The 26833-nt window shown below is 44.8% G+C and overlaps 1 long non-coding RNA gene across 1 annotated transcript; it reads left to right on the forward strand.

The window, feature by feature from the left end:
- Positions 1-3784: 3784 nt before the first annotated feature.
- Positions 3785-26833, forward strand: LOC126106460 (uncharacterized). The gene is made up of 3 exons (XR_007523350.1): positions 3785-3816; positions 10381-10428; positions 26804-26833. It is a non-coding gene; the product is annotated as an uncharacterized LOC126106460 (long non-coding RNA).

Consider the following 26833-nt stretch of genomic DNA (forward strand, 5'->3'; position numbering starts at 1 on the left):
GACGGCCTTGGGAGAGCCAGTCCTGACAAAACTCTACCATCTGGTGAGCAAGATGTATGAGACAGGCGAAATACCCTCAGACGTCAAGAAGAATATAATAATTCCAATCCCAAAGAAAGCAGGTGTTGACAGATGTGAAAATTACCGAACTACTTATTAAAGTCACGGCTGCAAAATACTAATGCGAATTCTTTACAGACGAATGGAAAAACTGATAGAAGCCGACCTCGGGGAAGATCAGTTTGGATTCCATAGAAATGTTGGAGCACTTGAGGCAATACTGACCCTACGACTTATCTTGGAAGCTAGATCAAGGAAAGGCAAACCTACGTTTCTAGCATTTGTAGACTTACATAAAGCCTTTGACAATGTTGACTGGAATGCTCTCTTTCAAATTCTGAAGGTGGCAGGGGTAAAATACAGGGAGCGAAAGGCTATTTACAATTCGTACAGAAACCAGATGGCAGTTATAAGAGTTGAGGGACATGAATGAGAAGCAGTGGTCGGGAAGGGAGTGAGACAGGGTTGTAGCCTCTCCCCGATGTTATTCAATCTGTATATTGAGCAAGCAGTAAAGGAAACAAAAGAAACGTTTGGAGTAGGAATTAAAATCCATGGAGAAGAAATAAAAACATTGAGGTTCGCCGATGACATTGTAATTCTGTCAGAGACAGCAAAGGACTTGGAAGAGCAGTTGAGCGGAATGGACAGTGTCTTGAAAGGAGGGTATAAGATTAACATCAACAAAAGCAAAACGAGGATAATGGAATGTAGTCGAATTAAGTCGGGTGATGCTGAGGGAATTAGATTAGGAAATGAGTTTTGCTATTTGGGGAGCAAAATAACTGATGATGGTCGAAGTAGAGAGAATATAAACTGTAGACTGGCAATGGCAAGGAAAGCGTTTCTGAGGAAGAGAAATTTGTTAACATCGAGTATAGATTTAAGTGTCAGGAAGTCGTTTCTGAAAGTATTTGTATGGAGTGTAGCCATGTATGGAAGTGAAACATGGACGATAAATAGTTTGGACAGGAAGCGAATAGAAGCTTTCGAAATGTGGTGCTACAGAAGAATGCTGAAGATTAGATGGGTAGATCACGTAACTAATGAGGAGGTATTGAATAGAATTGGGGAGAAGAGAAGTTTGTGGCACAACTTGACTAGAAGAAGGGACCGGTTGGTAGGACATGTCCTGAGGCATCAAGGGATCACAAATTTAGCATTAGAGGGTAAAAATCGTAGAGGGAGACCAAGAGATGAATACACTAAGCAGATTCAGAAGGATGTAGGTTGCAGTAAGTACTGGGAGATGAAGAAGCTTGCACAGGACAGAGTAGCATGGAGAGCTGCATCAAACCAGTCTCAGGACTGAAGACAACAACAACAGTTATTGATTTTATATCAGTCCCACTGCCTAGTTCATCTGGACGACTTAGAAGAATTACACCGTGGACAAGAGGTGCAGAAAACGAGACGGGGCCGAGACAGAATTGGTCAAAAGTATTATGAAACCGGTTCTGGCGCTGCAGTCCGGAACCGCGGGACTGCTACGGTCGCAGGTTCGAATCCTGCCTCGGGCATGGGTGTGTGTGATGTCTTTAGGTTAGTTAGGTTTAAGTAGTTCTAAGTTCTAGGAGACTTATGACCTAAGATGTTGAGTCCCATAGTGCTCAGAGCCATTTGAACCATTTATTATGAAACCATTCCATAGGGACGATTAGAACTGTGAGGTCACCCGTGTGAGTACTAAAAGGAATATGTTATGTTTCGTTTAGACGATAAGTCGCGCAAATATAGACGCTGTTAATTCAATTAAATATGTAGTGATAACTCTTAAGAAGAGTTTAACTTGCAACGGTCGCAGAGATAAAGTTGTGGGAAAGCCGATGCAAGGAGTGCGTTTTATTGGCAGATCTCTCAGGAGATGCGACAGGTGTACTAAAGAAACTGCCTACACTACGGTTATCCCTCCTCTTCTGCAGTGTTGCTGCGCGGTGTGGGATCCTAACCGGACAGGACAGGCGGACGAGGAAATCGGAAAAGTTCAAAGAACGGCAGCTCATTTTGTGGCATCACGAAAGAGAGGAGGGCTGTCACGGATATGATACGCGACTTGGAGTGACAGTCATTAAAACAAAACAGTTTTTCGTTGCGGTGAGGTATTTCCATAAAATTTCAGTCACCAACTTTCTGCTCTCCGTGTGTTAATATTTTATTGTCGCCAGTCTAAACACGGAGACACGATCAACGTAATAGAATAAGAAAAGTCAGAGCTCGCACGGACAGATTTAGGTGTTCGACTTTAAAGCCCGTTCTGTTCGATTGTGGAGAACGGTACAGAAGTAGTGTGAAGGTGGTCCGATGAATAACGTGCCAGATAACTTTGAACTGTAACGTAGTTGAAAGGACCTGGCAGATTAAAACTGTGTGCCGGGCCGAGACTCGAACTCGGGACCTTTGCCTTTCGCGGGCAAGTGCTCTACCAGCTGAGCATCCAAAGCACGACTCACGCCCCGTCCTCACAGCTTTACTTCTGCCAGTACCTCGTCTCCTACCTTCCAAACATCACAGAAGCTCTCCTGCGAACTTTGCAGAACTGGCGCTCCTGACAGAAAGGATATTGCGTAGACATGGCTAAGCTATATCAGTGCACACTCCACTGCAGAGTGAAAATCTCATTCTGGAAACATCCCCCAGGCTGTGGCTAAGCCATGTCTCCGCTGTATCCTTTCTTTCAGGAGTGCTAGTTCTGCAAGGTTCGCAGGAGACCTTCTGTAAAGTTCGGAAGGCAGGAGACAAGGTACTGGCAGAAGTAAAGCTGTGAGGACAGAGCGTGAGTCGTGCTTGGGTAGCTCAGATGGTAGAGCACTTGCCCGTGAAAGGCAAAGGTCCCGAGTTCGAGTCTCGACCCGGCACAGAGTTTTAATCTGCCAGGAAGTTTCATATCAGCGCACACTCCGCTCCAGAGTGAAAATCTCATTCTGGAAACATCTCCCAGGGTGTGGCTAAGCCATGTCTCCACAATATCCATTCTTTCATTTCAGGAGTGCTAGTTCTGCAAGGTTCGCAGGAGAGCTTCTGTTAAGTTTGGAAGGTAGGAGACGAGGTACTGGCAGAAGTAAAGCTGTGAAGACTGGGCGTGAGTAGTGCCTGGGTAGCTCAGTTGGTAAAGCACTTGCGCGCGAAAGGCAAAGGTCCCGAGTTCGAGTCTCGGTCCGGCACACAGTTTTAATCTGCAAGGAAGTTTCATATCAGCGCACTCTCCGCTTCAGAGTGAAAATCTCATTCTGTAGCGTAGTTATTTAGTTGTTGGTGATAAATGATTTCTTTGTTTGTCTTATGTGCACTGTCACAGCAGATAATTTCACAAGGCAACGAGGAGTGAAATTCAGGAAGATGAGACAGAACTTGCATGTCTCCAAAGTGAGAGTGGCTTGTAAGAGAAAAAGACTCTGAAATGTGCTTCTTGATTAGTGTTGATCTCGTTTAACTATTTAACCCTGTACGACCGTGAGGAATTTTCCACAAATCGCTTTGTGTGTCCACTTATGACTGCCTGTTGTGCAATCAGGAAAGTTTTGCTTGCTTCGAATAGCATGATACGAGTTTTTCGTGAGATTAAGATAGCGCACGTGCTAAAAAACTGTCGAGATGGAATGAGGTACTGAGATAAGACACATATGAACTGATAGCAATACTGGATTTATCACAAACAAAGTGTCAGGGCAGCACTAGTGAAGTGGAAACTTGGAGCTGCGCAACGAGCCCAGTGCTGCCAAAGATACGACAAGCGTTCCACAAGTTCTCGGCGTAGAGGTGAGTAGTTTGAGAGAGTGTTTCCACTTGCTCAGACGGAAAACCTAGCCAGGTGATCCACAAGTAGGTTCCGTTGATGAAACGTGGCGCACTGCGGAGGAGTTTTCAGTGTGCGTCGCGTAAACGATTGGCTAGGAATTCAGACACCCACTGTGTCGTGTGTGAGGTTCACGGGGACGAAGCAGTCACTCAGTCTGCGGTATGCAGACTGTGGCTAATGTTCGTCGAAGGGTTTCAAAAATATTCGCTGTGAAGGCTGAAGAGCGGGCAGTTTCAAAATGACAGAGTAACCGTTGGAAAATGTTCTCTTATGACGCTTAGATGTCATACACTGGATGGATTACATTAGTGTCTTAACAGTTTAGTTTCTGTGTGATCTACGTAGCTAAAGGGTTTGTCCAGGTCGCAGAAAACGCTCACAGACTAATTTCTCTCGAACAGAAGCGAAATGCCTCAACGAACTGCACGAAGAAAGGCCGCGAAGCAGTATACACACTTGTGTAATCAAAATGAAATAAGATACTGAGCTGTGACAGATGTATGGCTACACTGCGGTCTTGAGACGAAAGTAATTTTAAGGAGCGAGTCAAGAGTCGGAAGCTTCAGAGGCAAACAGTCCTGCGACAGACACTGAAAGCTTTCGACAGTTTGCCGCCGCGGGGGTGACGAGTTCGAACGTGTGTAGCACATGGCCAGCATCCACTAACGCAGACGGCCAAACTGGGCCACATGATCCACAGAATGCATTTCGGATCGGTTTTGACCACGTGTGACACGAATATGCGGCTGTGTTGGCTGGGATTTCAGATATTCATTGTGACATCTGTTGAGATGTCCGTAGTACCACAGGCAAGTGTAATAAGACCGCTGGTTTTTACAATATGTATATAAATAATCTAGTAGAAAAGATCGGGTGCTCTTTAAGGCTATTCGCAAATGTTGCAGTTGTCTGTACCGAAGCAGCAACGCCAGAAGGTAGTAAGAATTTGCAGAACGACCTGTAGAGAATTCATGAATGTTGTGTTGACGCTGAGCGTAAATAAATGTAACATACTGCTCATACGTAGAAAAATAAATCCACCACTGTCCAGCTGCACTATTGATGGGAAACTGCTCGAGACACCGTCTGCCATAAAATGTCAAGGCGCAACTGTCCAGAGCGGCCTCCTACATCTACATCTACATTTATACCCCGCAAGCTACCCAACGATGTGTGGCGGAGGGCACTTAACGTGCCACTGTCATTACCTCCCTTTCCTGTTCCAGTCGCGTATGGTTCGCAGGGAGAACGACTGCCGGAAAGCCTCCGTGCGCGCTCGAATCTCTCTGATTTTATATTTGTGATCTCCTCGGGAGGTATAAGTAAGGGGAAGCAATATATTCGATACCTCATCCAGAAACGCACCCTCTCGAAACCTGGACAGCAAGCTACACGGCGATGCAGAGCGCCTCTCTTGCAGAGTCTGCCACTTGAGTTTGCTAAACATCTCCGTAACGCTATCACGCTTACCAAATAACCCTGTGACGAAACGCGCCGCTCTTCTTTGGATCTTCTCCAACTCCTCTGTCAACTCTACCTGGTACGGATCCCACACTGATGAGCAATACTCAAGTATAGGTCGAACGAGTGTTTTCTAAGCCACCTCCTTTGTTGATGGACTACATTTTATAAGGACTCTCCCAATGAATCTCAACCTGGCACCCGCCTTACCAACAATAAATTTTATATGATCATTCCACTTCAAATCTTTCCGTACGCATACTCCTACATATTTTACAGAAGTGACTGCTACTAGTGTTTGTTCCGCTATCGTATAATCATATCACAAAGGATCCTTCTTTCTATGCATTCGCAATACATTACATTTGTCTATGTTAAGTGTCAGCTGCCACTCCCTACACCAAGTGCCTATTTGCTGCAGATCATCCTGCATTTCGCTGCAACTCTAGAAAGCTGCAACTTATCTGTATACTATAGCATCGTCCGCGAAATGCCGCATGGAACTTCCGACACTATCTACTAGATCATTTCTATACAGGGTGTTACAAAAAGGTACCGCCAAACTTTCATGAAACATTCCTCACACACAAAGAAAGAAAATATGTTTAGTGGACATGTGTCCGGAAACGCTTACTTTCCATGTTAGAGCTCATTTTATCACGTCTCTTCAAATCACATTAATCATGGAATGGAAACACACAGCAACAAAACGCACCAGCGTGACTTCCAACAGTTTCTTACAGGAAATGTTCATAATGTCCTCCGTTAGCGAAGATACATACATCGACCCTCCGTCGCATGGAATCCCTGATGCTCTGATGCAGCCCTGGAGAAAGGCGTACTGTATCACAGCCGTCCACAATACGAGCACGAAGAGTCTCTACATTTGGTACAGGGGTTGCGTAGACAAAAGCTTTCAAATGCCCCCATAAATGAAAGTCAAGAGGATTGAGGTCAGGAGAGCGTGGAGGCCGTGGAATTGGTCCGCCTCTACCAATCCATCGGTCACCGAATCTGTTGTTGAGAAGCGTACCAACACTTCGACTGAAATGTGCAGGAGCTCCATCGTGCATGAACCACATGTTGTGTCGTACTTGTCAAGGAACATGTTCTAGAAGCACAGGTAGAGTATCCTGTATGAAATCATGATAACGTGCTCCATTGAGCGTAGGTGGAAGAACATGGGGCCCAATCAAGACATCACTAACAATGCCTGCCCAAACGTTCACAGAAAATCTGTGTTGATGACGTGATTGCACAATTGCGTGCGGATTCTCGTCAGCCCACACATGTTGATTGTGAAAATTTACAATTTGATCACGTTGGAATGAAGCCTCATCCGTAAAGAGAACATTTGCACTGAAGTGAGGATTGACACATTGTTGGATGAACCATTCGCAGAAGTGTACCCGTGGAGGCCAATCAGCTGCTGATAGTGCCTGCACACGCTGTACATGGTACGGAAACAACTGGTTCTCCCGTAGCACTCTCCATACAGTGACGTGGTCAACGTTACCTTGTACAGCAGCAACTTCTCTGACGCTGACATTAGGGTTATCGTCAACTGCACGAAGAATTGCCTCGTCCATAGCAGGTGTCCTCATCGTTCTAGGTCTTCCACAGTTGAGAATCATAGGCTGGAATGTTCAGTGCTCCCTAAGACGCCGATCAATTGCTTGGAACGTCTTCCTGTCGGGACACCTTCGTTCTGGTAATCTGTCTCGATACAAACGTACCGCGCCACGGCTATTGCCCCGTGCTAATCCGTACATCAAATGGGCATCTGCCAACTCCGTATTTGTAAACATTGGACTGACTGCAAAACCACGTTCGTGACGAACACTAACCTGTTGATGCTACGTACTGATGTGTGTAATGCTAGTACTGTAGAGCAATGAGTCGCATGTCAACACAAGCACCGAAGTCAACATTACCTTCCTTCAATTGGGCCAACTGGCGGTGAATCGAGGAAGTACAGTACATACTGACGAAACTAAAATGAGCTCTAACATGGAAATTAAGCGTTTCCGGACATATATCCACATAACATCTTTTGTTTATTTGTGTGTGAGAATTAGTGTAACTGTTCATTCTAATAAAGCCACCCTGTTAAGAGAAAAATTTCGGTGCTACCATTTGTTTCCCCCTTGTTCCCCTTCCACAGCTCAAATGTCTAATTCGTCCCTACAAATCTCTACATCTGAATCATACCCCGCAAGCCACATAACGGTGTGTGACGGAGGTTACTTTCGGTACTACTTTCTGGTCCTTCCAACCCTGTTCCACTCGCAAATAGTGAGTGAGTAGAATGGTTGTCGGTAAGTCTCGAGTATTGGCTCTAATTTCTCGAATCTTCTCCTCGTGGTCGATGCGTGAGATGTATGTGGGAGAAGTAATATGTTGTCCGACTCCTCCTGAAAAGTGCTGTCCCGAGATTTCAACATTAAATCTCTGCGTGATGCACATCGCCTCTCTTGTAACGTCTGCCAGTGGAGTTTGTTTTAGCATATCCGTAACGCTCTCTCACCAGCTGAACGATCCCGTGGCGAAATGAGCCGCTCTTGGTTGGACTTGTCTATCTCCTCTATCCGTTCTAGCTGATGAGGATCCCAGACAGATGAACAGTACCCAAGAATCTGGCGAAAAAGCGCCTTATATGCCACTTCTTCCGTGGATGAGTTACATTGCCTTAAGATTTTTCCCAGTAATCTGAGTCCGGTGTCTGCTTTTCCCACTACCTGTTTTATGTGGTATTTCGACTTAAGGCCTGCTGCTTCACAATATACAGGGTGCTACAAAAAGGTACGGCCGCGGACCTCTCGTTCCGCAGCTGCTCACGCTAACCACAGGACAAGGCGCTCCTGAGCTCACACTTTCTTGATGTTGCCTACCTTGCGCATGGACCACTCAGTTTGTAAATTTTGCTTATTTTTTTCATAGTGCCACACAACTTACTCCTGTTTTCTCGATTGATCTGTGTTCAGTTTTTCAAGGCCTATCCATTGTGCCAACTTATAACTAAATCTGAGGGTGGTGCGATGGAGAGGTTCCCTTGTCAGTACTGATTTCGTCAGTGTAGAAAAGAGGCGTTTTGTAAATAACGACTGTCGCGTTTCCATTATAACTGTGATGGCAGATTACGAAGCAAAGTGCGTACTCGAATTAACGTTTCAGAGTATGAGCAGAAAGGTCAGGGGTACTCCTAGGTCCTTCAAGAACACGAGCAGCACCAAAGGTCATGGAACGGAGAATTTGCCTCCCACTTTAATCCATATGTTATTTATTGGTTGTGAGAAAAGGCATAGTACCCACTGAGCAATAGCTAACAAGGGAACCTCCCCATCGCACCCCCCTCAGATTTAGTTATAATTTGGCACAGTGGATAGGCCTTGAAAAACTAAGCACAGATCAGTCGAGAAAACAGGAAGAAGTTGTGTGGAACTATGAAAAAATAAGCAAAATATATAAACTGAGTAGTCCATGGGCAACATATGCAACATCAAGGCATATCTGGGCACAGGAGCGCCGTGGTCCCGTGGTTAGCGTGAGCAGCTGCGGAGTGAAAGATCCTTGGTTCAAGTCTACCCTTGAGCGAGAAGTTTACTTACTTTGTTTTTGCAAGTTATAATCCGTCCGTTCGGTCATTGACGTCTCTGTTCACTGTAATAAGTTTAGTGTGCGTGTTTTGCGACCGCACCGCAAAACCGTGCGATTAGAAGACGAAAGGACGTGCCTCTCCAATGGGAACCGAAAACATTTGATCCAGGAAAACACGTCTGATATATTCTATGCAACACTGGCGGCGGCATGTGCGTCACATGACAGGAATATGTTGTCGACCCATCTAACTTGCACACTTGGCGAATGGGTAAAAAGATTCTTCTACTTTGCCCGATTTAGGTTTTCTTGTGGATGTGATAATCACTCCCAAAAAAGTGATGAAAACAGAAGAGTGTATCACGTAAACTGCAAGAAATGAATGCAACAGTTTCGCAGTCGCACAGTTTTCTCTGTGCTCTGTCAAATCACATGTTTTTAACGTTTTCAAATTTTTCCGCGTGTAGACCGTCAAATCGTGCATATGTCCGAGCAAATCTGAACACGTCCTGGAATTTTGAAGAGCGAAATTGATTATGTGTGAGTGATTGAACTCTGATAATTGTCTGAAAATAAAAATTAAACCTTTTTACTGGAGGGAAGACTTGAACCATGGACCTCTAGTTCCGTAGCTGCTCACGCTAACCACGGGACCACGGCGCTCCTGTGCCCACAATATCGTTGATGTTGCCTATGGTGCCCACGGGCAACTCAGTCTGTATATTTTGCTTATTTTTTTCATAGTTCCACACAACTTGTTCGTGTTTTCTCGATTGACCTGTGTTCAGTTTTTCAATGCCTATCCACTGTGCCACATTAAAACATAATCTGAGGGGGGTGCGATGGGGAGGTTCCCTTGTAACTACTAACACTGCACATTAGTTTACTTTACAAATATTTAACGCACGCTAACTTCGTGCACAGATACAAGGAGTTTCGGAGAACCACGCTCATCGTCATGATCCAAAACACAAACTGAAGAGAATACTGACGCCTTTTTCCACGGTTAACACACAGACCATTGGTTCCAAACCACGTACCGGTCACTCTGAGGTAATCTTGACTTTGATGATTTAATGCTGCTACATCATTCCAGCTATAACAAATACAGTGTGTACTTACACAACACAATGAGAGCGGTGTGGTGACACATGTCATATGAGTAATTTGTTGATGTGAAAAATGCGAACAACACTATGGTTCGGCATCCAGGTTAGGGTGCGGGTCCACCGGTAAGTGACAGGGTCAGTCAGTTCAGAAGCCACAGAGAGGCAAGGACACACCATCACCAGTAGCAACGTGCCCAGCGTTCGTACCAAGCTTCATACTGAGCACTGGACTACTACTCATAACTCACAAACGAGACATTTTGAACTTCGATAGCCTTACACCAGGACTGTGGAAGGTGGCAGGCGTACAATCTGAGTACTTTCAGTGCTAATAATGCTGTTTTTTATGTTTTACAGGATGTCATTCATCAAGGAGCGAGCTGACCTGCTGAAGAGGGGAACCGGGTGAGTAACGCTGAAAGAAGTTGGTCAAAATTCATGAGATCCGTCTCGTTCTTCTGGGGTGTGAACTTCTAATCTTGCTTGTTTCACCCTCAGTGAGCTTTACACTGTGTGGTCAATAGTATCCAGACACCTGGCTGAAAATGACTTAACACGTTCGTGTAATACTGGAATTCAATGTGGTTTGGCCCACACTTAGCCTTGATGACAGCTTACACTCTCGCAGGCATACGTTCAATCAGGTGCTGGAAGGTTTCTTGGGGAATGACCACCCATTCTTCACGGAGTGCTGCACTGAGGAGAAGTCGGTGAGGCCAGGCACGAAGTTGGCTTTCCAAAACATCCCAAAGGTGTTCTATAGGATTCAGGTCAGGACTCTGTGCAGGCCAGTCCATGTTATTGCCGTGTAACCACTCCGCCACAGGTCGTGCATTATGAACAGGTGCTCGATCGTGTTGAAAGATGGATTCGCCATCCTCGAATTGCTCTTCAACAGTGGGAAGCAAGAAGGTGCTTAAAACATCAATGTAGGCCTGTGCTGTGATAGTGCCACGCAAAACAACAAGGGCAGCAAACCCCTCCATGAAAAACACGACCACACCGCAACACCACCGCCTCCGATTTTTACTGTTTGCACTACACACGCTGGCAGACGACGTTCACCGGGCATTCGCCATACCCACACCCTGCCATCGGATCGCCACATTGTGTCACGTGATTCGTCACTCCACATAACGTTTTTCCACTGTTCAATCGTCCAATGTTTACGCTCGTTACACCAAGCGAGGCGTCGTTTGGCATTTACCGGCGTGATGAGTAGCCGCTCGACCATGAAAGCCAGGATTTCTCACCTCCCGCCTAACTATCATAGTACTTGCAGTGGATCCTGATGCAGTTTGGAATTCCTGTGTGATGGTCTGGACAGATGTCTGCCTATTACACATTACGACCCTCTTCAGCTGTCGGCAGTCTCTGTCAGTCAACAGAGGAGGTTGGCCTGTACCTTTTGTACTGTACGTGTTCTTTCACGCTCCAATTTCACTATCACATCGGAGACAGTGGACCAAGGTATGTTTAGGAGTGTGGAAATCTCGCGTAGTGACGTATGACACAAGTGACACCCAATCCCCTGATCATGTTCGAAGTCCGTGAGTTTCGCGGAGCGCCCCATTCTGCTCTCTCACGATGTCTAATGACTACTGTGGTCGCTGATATGGAGTACCTGGCAGTAGCTGGCAGCACAATGCACCTAATATGAAAAACGTATGTTTTTGTGGGTGTCCGGATACTTTTGATCATGCAGCGTATGTTATTCTGTGTGCACAGTAGTGACAACATTCGCGTGAGTGACTAACTTTTCCTTTTTCTTGTTTTGTTTCGAGCAATATTATTCAGTGGCTATACGAGACTCGCAATCACTGGACGATGATTCGGACGCCCATCTGATCTAGGTTTTCCTGTGATTTCCGTAAACCACTCAAGGCAAGTGCGAGGGTGATTCGTTTGAAAAGATCTAGGTGGTTTCCTTCCCTAACGCGAGCTTCTGTGCTGTCTATAATGAGGCCATCTTCGATGGGATGCAAACCTTCATCTTCACCCCGCCATAGTTTTCATAGTTCCAAAAAAGAGGAAACCATGTTGGCAATGATGATGGGATGTGGTATGGAGGCGATGGTGACATATTTTCATTGAAACGAACAAAAAGGGAAAACAGCGTTGGTAGCGTATGGGGTTTCGCGAAATTTGGTTATGGAATCGAAAGTTAGACATGGTGTCTCAGGCTGTTAATACATGATGCACGAAATTGATGATGATGTCACCCACTGCAATAGAGCATTCGTTGACCAAAAACAGGGCGAGAAATGGCGAAGCAGGAAAGCTATTTCCGTTTTCAACACGACACAGCTTACTTCGTCTTTGTCACCCATTACGTACACAGCCATCGACACCCCTGTGTACTGGTTCTGCACACAATGTATTTTGTCGAGAGTAGTAGGTATGGTACAGGATTTCATCTGCCTCTGGACAGAACGCTCCTAAACCTTTTGGTGTCAGCGTTTACTTGCTATCACAGTTATTAGGAGGCTAACATGTTTATTTAATGGCCCACATTGTAACGCAGCTGTCGCTAAAGCTGATCGAGATTGTGAATAGAAATATTTTTTATACGTGTACCTAACTTTCCATTTTCCATTGCATTTTTCTCTATTTTAACGTGTCCTGGCAGTATCAACCCCGTTGCACGGACAGGGTTCCCGTACGTTCACCATTGGGCCACTGAAATAGACTACATATTTTGCACCATGATACAGGGTGATAATTATTGAACTATATGAAAAAAAAGGCAAACCTACGTTTCTAGCATTTATAGACTTAGAGAAAGCTTTTGACAATGTTGACTGAAATACTCTCTTTCAAATTCCAAAGGTGGCAGGAGTAAAATACAGGGAGCGTAAGGCTATTTACAATTTGTACAGAAACCAGATTGCAGTTATAAGAGTCGAGGGACTAGAAAGGGAAGCAGTTGTAGGGAAGGGAGTAAGACAGGGTTGTAGCCTCTCCCCAATGTTATTCAATCTGTATATTGAGCAAGCAGTGAAGGAAACAAAAGAAAAATTCGGAGGAGGTATTAAAATCCATGGAGAAGAAATAAAAACTTTGAGGTTCGCCGATGACATCGTAATTGTGTCAGAGACAGCAAAGGACTTGGAAGAGCAGTTGAATGGAATGGATAGCGTCTTGAAAGGAGGGTATAAGATGAACATCAACAAAAGGAAAACGAGGATAATGGAATGTAGTCGAATTAAGTCGGGTGATGCTGAGGGAATTAGATTAGGAAATGAGACACTTAAAGTAGTAAAGGAGTTTTGCTATTTGGGGAGCAAAATAACTGATGATGGTCGAAGTAGAGAGGATATAAAATGTAGACTGGCAATGGCAAGGAAAGCGTTCCTGAAGAAGAGAAATTTGTTAACATCGAGTATAGATTTAAGTGTCAGGAAGTCATTTCTGAAAGTATTTGTATGGTGTGTAGCCATGTATGGAAGTGAAACATGGACGATAAATAGTTTGGACAAGAAGAGAATAGAAGCTTTCGAAATGTGGTGCTACAGAAGAATGCTGAAGATTAGATGGGTAGATCACATAACTAATGAGGAAGTATTGAATATCATTGGGGAGAAGTTTGTGGCACAACTTGACCAGAAGAAGGGATCGGTTGGTAGGACATGTTCTGAGGCATCAAGGGATCACCAATTTAGTATTGGAGGGCAGCGTGGAGGGTAAAAATCGTAGAGGGAGACCAAGAGATGAATACACTAAGCAGATTCAGAAGGATGTAGGCTGCAGTACGTACTGGGAGGTGAAGAAGCTTGCACAGGATAGAGTAGCATGGAGAGCTGCATCAAACCTGTCTCAGGACTGAAGACCACAACAACAACAACATGAAAAAAAAAGCCACCCATCCACTTTAGACCTTGTCACTGGTGGGGAGGCCTGTGTGCCTCAGCATCTTGTCGAAATCAGGGTCACTTTGAATAATGGGGATGGTATCATCTTCCAAATTCTTCACGTATCGATGGGTGGCCACTGTGCCATCAAGTAATATCGCACCGATTATTCCGGGACTGGACACTGCACAGCACACAGTGACCCACTGAGTGTGGAGAGACTTCCAGATCGCGAAGTGCCACTTCTCGTTTCTCCAAGTGCGCAAATTTTCCTTACTGACGAACCTATCCAAATGAAAGTGGGCTTCGTCACTAAGCCAAACATGCATGCGTATACTAATTCCCATCACGCCTCGCGGCTAACCGTGCAGTTTGAACATCCTAATGGAAACCGTTCTGACGTTCTGACGTTTTATTTCATATCTTTCAATGATCGCCAACGTGTGCTTTTAACATGGTCAATATTCCTGGTGTTCCATAAGCTTTGAGTAAGCTTTCGTATGAAAAGTGTAGTTCAGTTAGTGGGGGAAAGCTTTTCTCCATCCACTGGTACGCCATTCCGGCTCACGCTCGCTTCGCGACCACGTACGCAATTGTCAACACGCAACCGTGTCGCATTCTCAGAGGCTCAATGTCTCTTTCTGCTTGCTCGTAAAATTGGCTGCAGGTTGTTGCTATTTTCCTCGCAAGCGCTTACACACGTCCGAGCTAGCAGCTGTGCTGTCAACATTTAGCGTGACTGCACCTGTGTCCCGTTCTGAAAAACAACCGGCAGCACGACTGCACGCTCACTTGCGTCAGTGCTGCCCTCTTTTAGCCTGCAAGGAAATCACAGTTTTCTAACAAGCACGTACAGTCCTGCGATTACCCACCGGGTTGGCCGAGAGCGCTAGATGTGCTGCTTCCTGGACTCGGGTAGGTGTGCCAGCCCCAGATCGAATCCGCCCGGCGGGTTAACGACAACAGCCGGTCTGCCGCCCAGCCTGGATGTTGTTTTTAGGCGGTTTTCCACGTCCCACCAGGTGAACACCAGGCTGGTCCCACATCGCGCCTCAGTTCTCAGCACTATGGGAGTTAACATCTGAGGCCATGTGGTGTGCGTACTGTAAGACCTTCAGTACACACACCATCAGATTATTTCACTTGTCGCTCTAACAAAGTAGGCGAGTGTCAGCAGTATGTCTCGTGGTCTAATCGTGGCGTGTTTACCTTCTGCCGTTAGGTCAGACGATAGAAATGCCACTTGCACGCTTAGAGTAGCAGATTGACGATGACCAACTTAAAACAGAGCTTGATTGATTTCCACACACATTTATTAAAATAATAACAAGCATAAAAATAACTTAACTTGGTTCTGGATGCTATTTACAATTGACAATCTGAAATTCCTTTGGTCTTGGTACGTTGATCTTATTCTCATATATCTCTGATACTTGACAAAGCGTCTATACATTTCTCTTCATGGCTATGTACAGGAATATGATGATCTTATTAGGCGCAGACTGAAACTTGACCACAGACTAATGCAGACTGATGCAGACTGACTAATCAGAGGTCTGTACACGCGTTATAATACCTCGAGCGTTCAGGTATCACTGCACGAGTGTGATCCGCGAGGAGAAAAGGTTCTGCGTTAGCAGCAATCTCATTGGCTGCGTTTCATATTAATACGTGGATCGGCGGAAGCAGAATTTGGTCCGTCTCTATGGCAGCGCCATCTCGTAGTGCGGAGACAGACGAGCGCTGCGCTTGCGCTGTTGTGCTTAGTGGGGCGCGCTCTAGTGTGAAAGTTGTGTACGCGCTGACTACGTGGAAGTATGTACACAACAGACCATCAGTCCCCTAGAACTTAGAACTGGTTAAACCTAACTAACCTAAGGACATCACACACATCCATGCCCGAGGCAGGATTCGAACCTGCGACCGTAGCGATCGCATGGTTCCAGACTGAAGCGCCTAGAACCTCTCGGCCACCAACGGCCGGCGCGCCTCAGTTACACAGCTTGCAGACATCTGAACACATTCGCACTTTTCCATGGATTACACTAGTTACAGACAGTTGGCGTACACTCATTCCATTCCAGGGGGTACGGTTTGACGGCCAGAAGGGCATCCGGCCGCCCTTTAAACTTGCCAAATCCGATTAAGCATGCCAACCGTACGTAACCACGGGAAAACGGCAGAAGCGATAGATAGTCCTGCGATTACCCAACACTGTTCCGTCATCCCGCATGAACGGACCTTGTCCTTCCTCGGACAGTCAACTACAGAGAGTGTTTGCTTCAGAAACTTCTGCTTCTTCTTCTTCATCTTCTTCTTCTGATAATCAGTTTAAATTTAAACTTGTTTCGATTTCACAAATCACATCCCTGGTCATTACTATTAACTTTGCTAAAGATCGCAAACACTGAAAATTTGAACTCCTAACAGACTCATTTGATGAAATTCAAGCTTTGTCACAGATAACGTTGCACTCAAATATACTAAAATTCAAGAGCTGTAGGTAACATGGAGTCATGTAAGAAATTCTCAGAAGCTGTGGAGCTGATCTCATAGAAAACCGTTAAAATTGCAGTTATTGCTTGTATGCGGCATGGCAGAAAGAATACGTATTAAAATTTGTAGATTATTTTGGGGGTCCACGGGGTGTGAAGTTTAGTACACGGAGCCCCTGTCTCTGGCAGCAGAAACGCCTGGCGATGGCGTCAAACTAAGCTTGCATCACAGGATTCTGCGCCAAAGTTCGCCAGATGCGGCAGCTGCCGGTCTCTCGACGACCCACGACTCACTGAGGCTCGAGAAACAATACTTTAGAGAACTTGGGTCCACGGCTACGTATGTTTCCAAGCAGTAGGAGCTCCAGACGATGCGCTGGCCAGGGAAAGAGTCGGGCGCACTGTCTATTGGGGTCGAAGAGTCACTGTGGCAATGGGCAGGCTGAGTAGTGTGGTCCCGAACTGGTGAGGTCCAGTCGATTCACTGAGGCTCGAGAAACAACACTTTAGAGAACTTGGGTCCACGGCTACGTGGGGTCTGCGCTCCACTCGAACCCAAACACAGGCACTTCCCAATTGAAATCGAGACTCACTTGACCAGACCAAAGTTCTCCAGTCATTTAGCGTCCAACCAATATGGTGACGAGCACGCCAGAGGCGCTGCAGGCGACATCGTGCTGTTGGCAAAGACGATAGCACGCTTCTACATCTACATCTACATCCATAATCCGCGAGCCATCTGACGGTGTGTGGCGGAGGGTACCTTGAGTACCTCTGTCGGTTCTCCCTTTTATTCCAGTCTCGTATTGTTCGTGGAAAGAAGGATTGTCGGTATGCCTCTGTGTGGGCTCTAATCTCTCTGATCCTCATGGTCTCTTCGCGAGATATACGTAGGAGGGAGCAATATACTGCTTCACTCCTCGGTGAAGGTATGTTCTCGAAACTTCAACAAAAGCCCGTACCGAGCTACTGAGCGTCTATCCTGCAGAGTCTTCCACTCGAGTTTATCTGTCATCTCCGTAACGCTTTCGCGATTTCTAAATGATCCTGTAACGAAGCGCGCTGCTCTCCGTTGGATCCTCTCTATCTCTTCTATCAACCCTATCTGGTACGGATCCCACACTGCTGAGCAGTATTCAAGCAGTTGGCGAACAAGCGTACTGTAACCTATATCCTTTGTTTTCGGATTGCATTTGCTTAGGATTCTTCCAATGAGTCTCAGTCTGGCATCTGCTTTACCGACGATTGATTCTATATGGTCATTCCATTTTAAATAACTCCCAGATAATTTATGGAATTAACTGCTTCCAGTTGCTGACCTGCTATATTGTAGCTAAATGATAAGGGATTTTTCTTTCAATGTATTCGCACACTTCTCTACATTGAGATTCAATTGCCATTCCCTGCACCACGCGTCAATTCGCTGCAGATCCTCCTGCATTTCAGTACAATTTTCCATTGTTACAACCTCTCGATATACCACAGCATCATCCGCAAAAAGCCTCAGTGAACCTTCGATGTCATCCACAAGGTCTTTTATGTATATTGTGAATAGCAAACGGTCCTACGACACTCCCCTGCGGCACACCTGAAATCACTCTTAATTCGGAAGACTTCTCTCCATTGAGAATGACGTGGTGCGTTCTGTTATCTAGGAACTCTTCAATCCAATCACACAATTGGTCTGATAGTCCATATGCTCTTACTTTGTTCATTAAACGACTGTGGGGAACTGTATCGAACGCCTTGCGGAAGTCGAGAAACACGGCATCTACCTGTGAACCCATGTCTATGGCCCTCTGAGTGTCGTCGACGAATAGCGCGATCTGGGTTTCACGCGATCGTCTTTTTCGAAACCCATGTTGATTCCTACAGAGTAGATTTCTAGTCTCCAGAAAAGTCATTATACACGAACATAATACGTGTTCCAACATTCTACAGCTGATCGACGTTAGAGATATAGGTCTATAGTTCTGCACATCTGTTCGACGTCCCTTCTTGAAAACGGAAATGACCTGTGCCCTTTTCCAATCCTTTGGAACGCTACGCTCTTCTAGAGACCTACGGTACACCGCTGCAAGAAGGGGGCCAAGTTCATTCGCGTACTCTGTGTTAAATTGAACTGGTATCCCATCAGGTCCAGCGGCCTTTCCTCTTTTGAGCGATTTTAATTGTTTCTCTATCACTCTGTCGTCTATTTCGATATCTACCATTTTGTCATCTGCGCGACAATCTAGAGAAGGAACTACAGTGCAGTCTTCCCCTGTGGCGTCTCTGGTAGCAAAAACGCCTGGGGATGGCGTCATAGCCGTCACAGCCCCGTCATTAACGAATTCCGCCGCAGTCTCCTAACAGATACGTTGGTCGCACGCCTGATATTGACTTCTGCGGCTGCATCACGCAGTGTTGCCTGTCTGTCAGTACTGACAGCTCTACGGAAACGCCGCTTTTCTCGGTCGTCTCATTTCCTAATCTAATTCCCTCAGCATCACCCGACTTAAATCGACTAAATTCTATTATCCTCGTTTTGATTTTGTTGATGTTCATGTTATATCCTCCTTTCAAGACGCTATTCATTCCGTTCAACTGCTCTTCCAAGTCCTTTGCTGTGTCTGACAGAATTACAATGTCATCGGCGAACCTCAAAGTTTTTTTATCTGCTCAATGGATTTTAATACCAACTCCGAATTTTTCTTTTGTTTCCTTCACTGCTTGCTCAGTATACAGATTGAATAACATCGGGGAGAGGCTGCAACCCTGTCTCACTCCCTTCCCAACCACTGCTTCCCTGCATCACGTTTTCCAATATTTCTACGGAATCCAACCTGATCTTCCCCGAGGTCGGCTTCTACCAGTTTTTCCATTCGTCTGTAAAGAATTCGCGTTAGTATTTTGCAGCTGTGACTTATTAAACTGATAGTTCGGTAATTTTCGCATCTGTCAACACCATAAGCACGCTTAATTTGGCTACAGGCCTCTTGCGACGAAAGGTGGCAGAAGCCTTCGGCAAATCTACAAATACGGAATCAATTGGAAACCCTTTGTCACTAACGCTGCACACTTCGTGTGAGTGACGACCTAGCTGTGTTTCGCAGGGACGATGTTTTCTAAATTGGTGTTGACTATGTTAATTTGACAGTTATCTTCGAGGTAGTTCGTAATGTTCGAACACAATATATGTTCAAAAATCCTGCAGCATATCGCAGTTAGTGATATGGACTTGTAATTTAGTGTATATTATTGTATTGTATGTTAACTGGGGACCTAAAAACGACGGAGAGGCTCCGACCCGCCGCAGCCGCAGTGGTCCACAACCCCACGACGGCTACCGCAGTCCACTTCGCCCCTCCGCCGCCCCTCACCGAACCCAGGGTTATTGTGCGGTTCGGCCCCCGGTGGACCGCCCAGGGAACGTCTCACCCCAGACGAGTGCAACCCCTATGTTTGCGTGGTAGAGTAATGGTGGTGTACGCGTACGTGGAGAACTTGTTCGCCGACATAGTGTAACTGAGGCGGAATAAGGGGAACGAGCACGCATTCGCCAAGGCAGATCGAAAACCGCCTAAAAACCATCTGCAGACTGGCCGGTTCACCGGGGTGTGCGGACATTTGCCACGCCGGACATTTGCCACGATTTTACCTGCTCCGAAGGGTTGGGTTCCTTTTCTCCCCCTCTTCCTCCTCATAGCTTACTGAGCCTTTCCGCTGGTTTTCTTAACATAGGACCAGAATCTCTTTGGATTTTTCGCCACATGTCTAGAGAGAGTTTCGTTGTGGAAACTATTAAATGCATCTCGCATGGAAATCCGCACCAAATTTCTAGCTACAGTAAAACTTCGCCAATCTTGGAGATTTTGCGCTCGTCTAAATTATACGTGCCTTTTTCGGTGCTCCTGCAGCAGCTTTCTGTCGTGTTTTGTGTACCATGGGAGATCAGTTCCGTCTCTTATTAATTTATTTGGTGTGAATCTCTCGAGTGCTGTTGATACTATTTCTGTGAACTTAAGCCACATATAGTCTTCACATACATAGTTTGGAAGGATTGGAGACTGTCTCTTAGAAAGGCGTCAACCGAATTTTTAGTTTGTTTTATAAATATATAAATTTCGCGTTTAGTTTTGGTGAATTTCTTTGTTACGGCATTGAGCCTCGCTACGACTGTATGTTCACTAATCCCTGTAGCCGCCGTGATGCTCAGGATTATTTGTGGCTAAGAGGTCAAGTGTGTTCTCGTAAGCATTTACAATTTGAATGGCCTCGTGAACTAATTGTTCAAAATAATTTTATAAAAAGCATTTAGAACAATTATGGAAGTGGTTTTCTATCTACAGTAGCGTCTGAAAATGTATTTTTGTCAACATACGGAAGGTAGATTGAAGTCACTGCCAACTATAATTGTATGAGTAGGGTACCTATTTGCGATGAGACTCGAGGTTTCTTTGAAATGTTCAGCAACTGTTTCATCTGAGACCGGGGGTCGGTAAAAGAAACCGGTTATTAATTTATTCCGGTTGTCGAATATAACCTCTGTCCATACTAAGTCACAGGAACTACCTGCTTCAATGTCGCTTGTGAGCTGGAACACACATTACATTATTTTTCCTCAAGTTGTGCTTCTTGTTTCTGTTCTAGTCGAGATCATTACAATTAAGGCTTTTCCCTCCAAAACCTAGGAGGCTTTGTCTGTGACCCTGTAAATACCAGAGCTAAACAATGTAGAACAACAACGTATGTTACAAGCATAGCATTCTGTATTACTTCATTTCCTAGTTTCTAACATTTTAAAATTGTACGTCGACTTTAGATGACATGTCAATCATAGATGTTCTTATCTCTGCTTATGACCGTACTTTCAGTCATGTTTTGAACATTGTCCCGCTACACTTTATTAACTAATGTTTCGCCGCAAGGGATATCGGATTTTAGAGAGTAAATTAATATGGAGTATGTCGTTCTTCTTTTCAAACATTCACATACCCATTTCTTCTTTCCTTATCGTCTTTTGGGCATGCAGTTGTGACAATTAAAGTAGGCACAAATGCAGCGATCAAAAAGAAATGATTAGCCTACATTCGCATTCTCTTTACATCGTTCCTTTCTTGTTGCTCCCATGCCGATGGACTGTTTCTATCGCAATCAGGAAGTGTGAAAGGAAGCTACCGTACAGACAGAGGGATCTATATTTATACTTGGCAGAACTAATTACGTACTGGTACATGATCGTCGGAATTGCTTTCGTTTCCCAAAAGATATACATATTTCGATTTCGGAAAAGAAGCTCTGTATCTCGCCAAGATGTCGAAGAAGAAGGTACTGGTTGTATCGAGTAAGATGTGGAGGCGGCGGTTTGAAAGCGGAAGGGAATGTACCATGTCCAATCAATAAGGACAGAGACATATAAAAGTTCCATTACAAACAGTGCGGCACAAATTTGGAACACTTCTCCGCATAAGATAAACATTATTTCATCATTCCCACATTTTATTAAAACCGCAAGGTCAGTCTTACTTGATCACTGTTCATACCCAGTAGCAGAATCTTTGCAACATCTGAATTACGAAGCGTAAAAGAAAAAGGAGCAAAATATCTTTATGGAAGTAGCGCAAGCTGTCCTGTAGATTAAGCCAATCGAACAAAGTCACCCCTCAAAAAAAGGTGAACTTATATTTACATAACATCAAATATCATAGTATATACTTATATTAAACTAATAATAAAGTATCAGAACGTAATAAAAACGCTAATAATAAGAAATAAAATACAGGAGTGTCAAGAGGCGAACCACCGCCCCAACTAACAACTAAATACAAGACAGTTACACTACTCATTACGCTAAACCAACAACACACAGGCACATCTCGCAAGTAATCCAAGTATGTTATCCGTTGCAGAAAACATCGTAGATACGTTACTAATTGAAATTTAATTATAACAAATTGTACAAGAACAATGCATTTTGGGTGGATCATCCTTGTGTCACTGCCTTCAAATAGCCTACTCTCATAAGACGCAAGGTACAATAATTCTTTTGCCACGAATATGATGTTTCTCGTTATTTTACTGGAACGAATCACAGAGTTAACAACGGGTTTTCCAACGATTCTGAATTTGCTGATGCTCAGAAACGGCATATATACTAGGGTGTCCATTTCATTTTCATTGAAAAAGGGGACATTTAAAATAAATTAGAGAAAAACCTGGGACAATGAAGGAAAAAAACGGGACTTAAATATTGTATTGACTGAATTTAATACACATACAAGGTTACCTTTACAGCGTGCACTCATATGATCCCAAATCATCATCATCATCTTGGACAGTTTCCAGCCACTGGCTGGGTCTGTCGGGAACACAAGCCCCTCCATCGTGTTCTGTCTTTCCACCATTCCCCCTCTTCCACCTTCGTCCAGTTCTCTCCTTTTCTCATCACACATTCCTTCACTCCCTTCACCCATCTATCTCTTGGTCTTCCTCTGGGCCTCTTCCCCTCCAGTTGCAGATCAAACATCCTCTTTGGAATTCTTCCCTCATCCATTCTCTTCATGTGTCCATACCACTGCAGTCTTGATTTTTCTATCCTGTCCTGTACTGGTTCCTCCTTTAGTCTTTCCCTCACATACACATTTCGCAATCTGTCTCGTCTTGTTACACCCAACCTGCTCCTCTGGAACTTCATTTCACTAGCCTGTATTCTACTTTTGTCGCTTTTGTGCATTACCCATGTCTCACTTCCGTATGCCAATATGGGGACAAAGTAGGTTCGGTATATAATTCCCTTGGATTTCTGTGGCACCTCCTTGCTCCAAATAAGCCCCCTAATGCATTTGTAGAACTGCCCTGCTTTTCTGCACCTTTCATTTATTTCCATTGCGTTTCCCCCCTTACTTTCAATCACGCTTCCCAGGTACTTGAAGTTCTCTACCACTTGTATTTTTTCCCCTCCACAAGTTATATCCGCATTTGGCCTATCCTTCTTCCTTGTTGTGACAATTATTTCACTTTTCTTTGCAGAGAAATGCATTCCATATTGTGCTGCCGTTGCCTCCCATGCATCTAACTGCTCTTGCACCTCCTTCTCGCAATTTCCCCATAACATCAGGTAATCGGCAAAAAGCACTGCTTTCATTTTATGATCTCCAATTGCATCTGATACTTGCTGTAGGATTTCATCCATAACAATAATAAACAATACAGGCGAAAGTGCACTTCCCTGTCGCAGCCCATTTTCCAGCTTGAACCATGCAGTACGTTCCCTCCCCACTTTCACACAACTCTCACTTCCCTCATACATTTTTCTGACTATTCGTGTTATCTCTTCATCTATCCCTTTTGCATTCAGCACTACCCAGAGCTTGTCCCTACAGATACTGTCATACGCCTTCTCAATATCTAAAAAGGCCATGATTAAGTCCTTCCCGTACTCATAGTGCCTTTCCTGCAGTTGCCTTACCGCAAATATGAGGTCCGTTGTTGATCTTCCCGGTCTGAAACCGTACTGCTCCTCTTGCAGTCTACTTTCAATACTGCTTCTTATTCTCTTCTCCAGGATCCTTTCATAGATTTTTCCACAGTGGCATAGCAGGGTGATTCCTCTGTAGTTCTCACATCTCCTTTTATCCCCTTTCTTGAAGATCGGGACTATAATTCCTTTCTTCCAATCCTCAGGAATTCTGTTCTCCTTCCACACCACCCTCAGCACTCTGTATAGCCACTGGGTTCCTACTTCTCCTGCTGTTCGTATCATATCCACTGTTACTTCGTCCCAACCTGGTGCCTTGCCCCCTTTATCCTCTTTATGGCTTCTTCCACTTCATTCCAAGTTAGATCATCAATTTCCCCACTATTATAATCGTCTGCTGCCTTAGGCTCTCCATCGCTGTTAGTTACCCGCTTGGCGGCATTCAACAGATCTTCAAAGTACTCCTTCCAAATCTTTTTGAGCTCCTGCATTTCCTCCACAACTCTTCCATTATTATCCATGATTCTCAGGCACTCGCTTCTGTCGTTCCTCTTATTTCTTACCATGGTGTAAAGTACTTTTTTGTTCCCTTCGCTGTCCTCTTCTAACATTCTTGTCCATTTTTCCATCCACTTCTTCTTCTCCGCCCTTACTATGGTCTGTGCCGCTTTCTTGCTTTCCTTATATTTTATCCTAGCTTCCTCTGTTCGGGTCTGAAACCATTCTCTGAAGGTTTTGTTCTTTCGAAGTACTGCCTCTTTACATATGTTGTTCCACCATGGGGTTTCCCTACTTCTCCTCTTTGTGCTAGTTCTTCCGCACACAGTCTCAGCTGCCTCAATTAGAGCCCTCTTAAAATCTCCCCATTCTTCTTCCACTGTTCTCTGATCTTCCTTTGGCAGCTTCTTCCTGATCAGTGTCTGGTACTGGGTCCTCCGTTCATCCTCTTTCAGCATCCATGTCCTGTATATCTGTTGCCCTCCTATCTTTTTTCTCTCTCAGGGTGGCTACCAACAGCCGATGGTCACTGTCTAAGGCCTCAGATGGAATGACCTTAACATCTGTGAGGCTGCTCATCATCTGCCTATCCACTAGTACATAGTCTACTACTGAAGTTTGGGACCAGTCCCCACTGTAACAAGTTATTTTGTGACTACTTCTCTTCTTGTACCAGGAATTTGCGATCGCCAGCCCATTCCTCTTGCAGAATTCCAGCAACAATTTTCTTTCTCTATTTCGGTTCCCCCAGCCCTCTGGTCCCATTACCTCCTCGAATCCTTTCCTGTCTGTGCCAACATGTGCATTAAGGTCCCCTATTATAATCTGATTTCCTCCATTTAGCTGCTTTTGCATGTCATCTTCAAATTCCTCCTTCTCCTTTTTTGTACACCCCACCTGTGGGGCATATGATTGGATGATTTCAATGCTTTTTCCTTTCACTCGTACTCTGGCTTTTATCATTCGATCATTGATACCTTCCACCTCCTCCTGCAGACCCTCTCTGACCACTATTGCCTCTCTATTTCTTCCCCTCTCATTCCCTATCCAGTACAGTTTACATCCTTTACTTAGTGGTTTTTCACCAACTCCTCTCCACCTAGTCTCAGCAAGTCCCAAGATGTCCAATTTCCTCCTTTCCATCATTTCTACAATTTCTTCTAACTTCCCAGTTAGAGTCCTTACGTTTAAGGTGCCCAGTCGTAAACCATCTCGTAATCCTTTTCCATTGCTTGGTCGGTTTCCTTTAAATCCGTTCCGTGATCCGAGGCATCTTCCCTTTTTAAAAGCAGTTGATTTATCCACTACTGGCTTGCTAGGCCTATCGCACTTTTTACAATTATTCTGCCACACTATCACCGTACTTTTCACTTTTATGTACTTTATCAAGAAGTGCATTTTCGTTTGAAATTGTATCACAAGAGTCAGTACACGATACACCATTAAAGTGTGTTTTGACAATGAGCAAGGCCCTCACTGTTTAAACTTTCATTCTGTTTTTTTTTTTTTTTTCATCTGACCACAAAGAGCTCACTAACGAAAGCACACGTTCCATAGCAGCATTTGACCCAGGAATTGCCAGACAAAGCTCTACCAAATGAATCATGTTTTTCATGTTAATGTTTTTACTTTTGAAATAAGCAGATACGTTACACCACGTTGCACTAACACTTTCTTTGTCTCCTACTTCACTTTTTATGAGGTGCTGTGCACACGAAAATTCATAGAACAGTTCGTCTTCATCGACAGGAAAATTTGGTACAATACTTTTAACAAAAACACAACAGTCCTGAATATTATTACTCTGTAGCTGCTCCTTTTCAGTATTAACTCAGTCAAATGCTTTAAAAGGTGTGAGAAATGGTAAACACCATTCTTTAATATTTAAAATTGCTTGCGATTTTTGACAGTTCGGTGCGTGTTTGGGGTATGCTGAAAGTCATCACACGCCTCCTAGCGCTAAATAATTGCGCAGTTAATAACTAGTCAAACAACGAGTAATGTAAAATACTCTAGCCAAGCGGAATCATAAAAAAAGGGGACATTTGAGCGTCCCCAAAAAAACTTTCGGGACAGCGGGACATTTTGGTAAAAAACGCTTGAAACGATGCCAATATGGCGCCTCACAACTCTGTACCGAAGGGAGACGGCGTGCGTGTGACGTAGGTGGCATTGCGCCATCTCATAGGTCAACGCTCAGAATATCTGACATGCCAGATATTGCTCCGCACCTTCGGAAAGACTCACGAACGTGCTATTCCACGCTATGACGTCAGAAACTCGGCACGCTCGACGTTCAACGTTCGGATGCACGGTCCGTGTGCCGACGGCTTTAGACCGCACGGCCAACCTGGCGGATTTAGTGGATTACTTCTGTTGCCTATACCTAACGGGTAACTTGCCTTTGGAAAACGTAGAGACACATTGTATGACGAAGTGTGCCGAGCGAACAATGCAACGGGAGGTCTTTGTTTCAGGGCGGCCCAGCTGAAGTACGAGAAGACGGG

This window comes from Schistocerca cancellata, chromosome 10 (genome assembly GCF_023864275.1).
Source record: "Schistocerca cancellata isolate TAMUIC-IGC-003103 chromosome 10, iqSchCanc2.1, whole genome shotgun sequence".
Classification (NCBI taxonomy): Eukaryota; Metazoa; Arthropoda; class Insecta; order Orthoptera; family Acrididae; genus Schistocerca; species Schistocerca cancellata.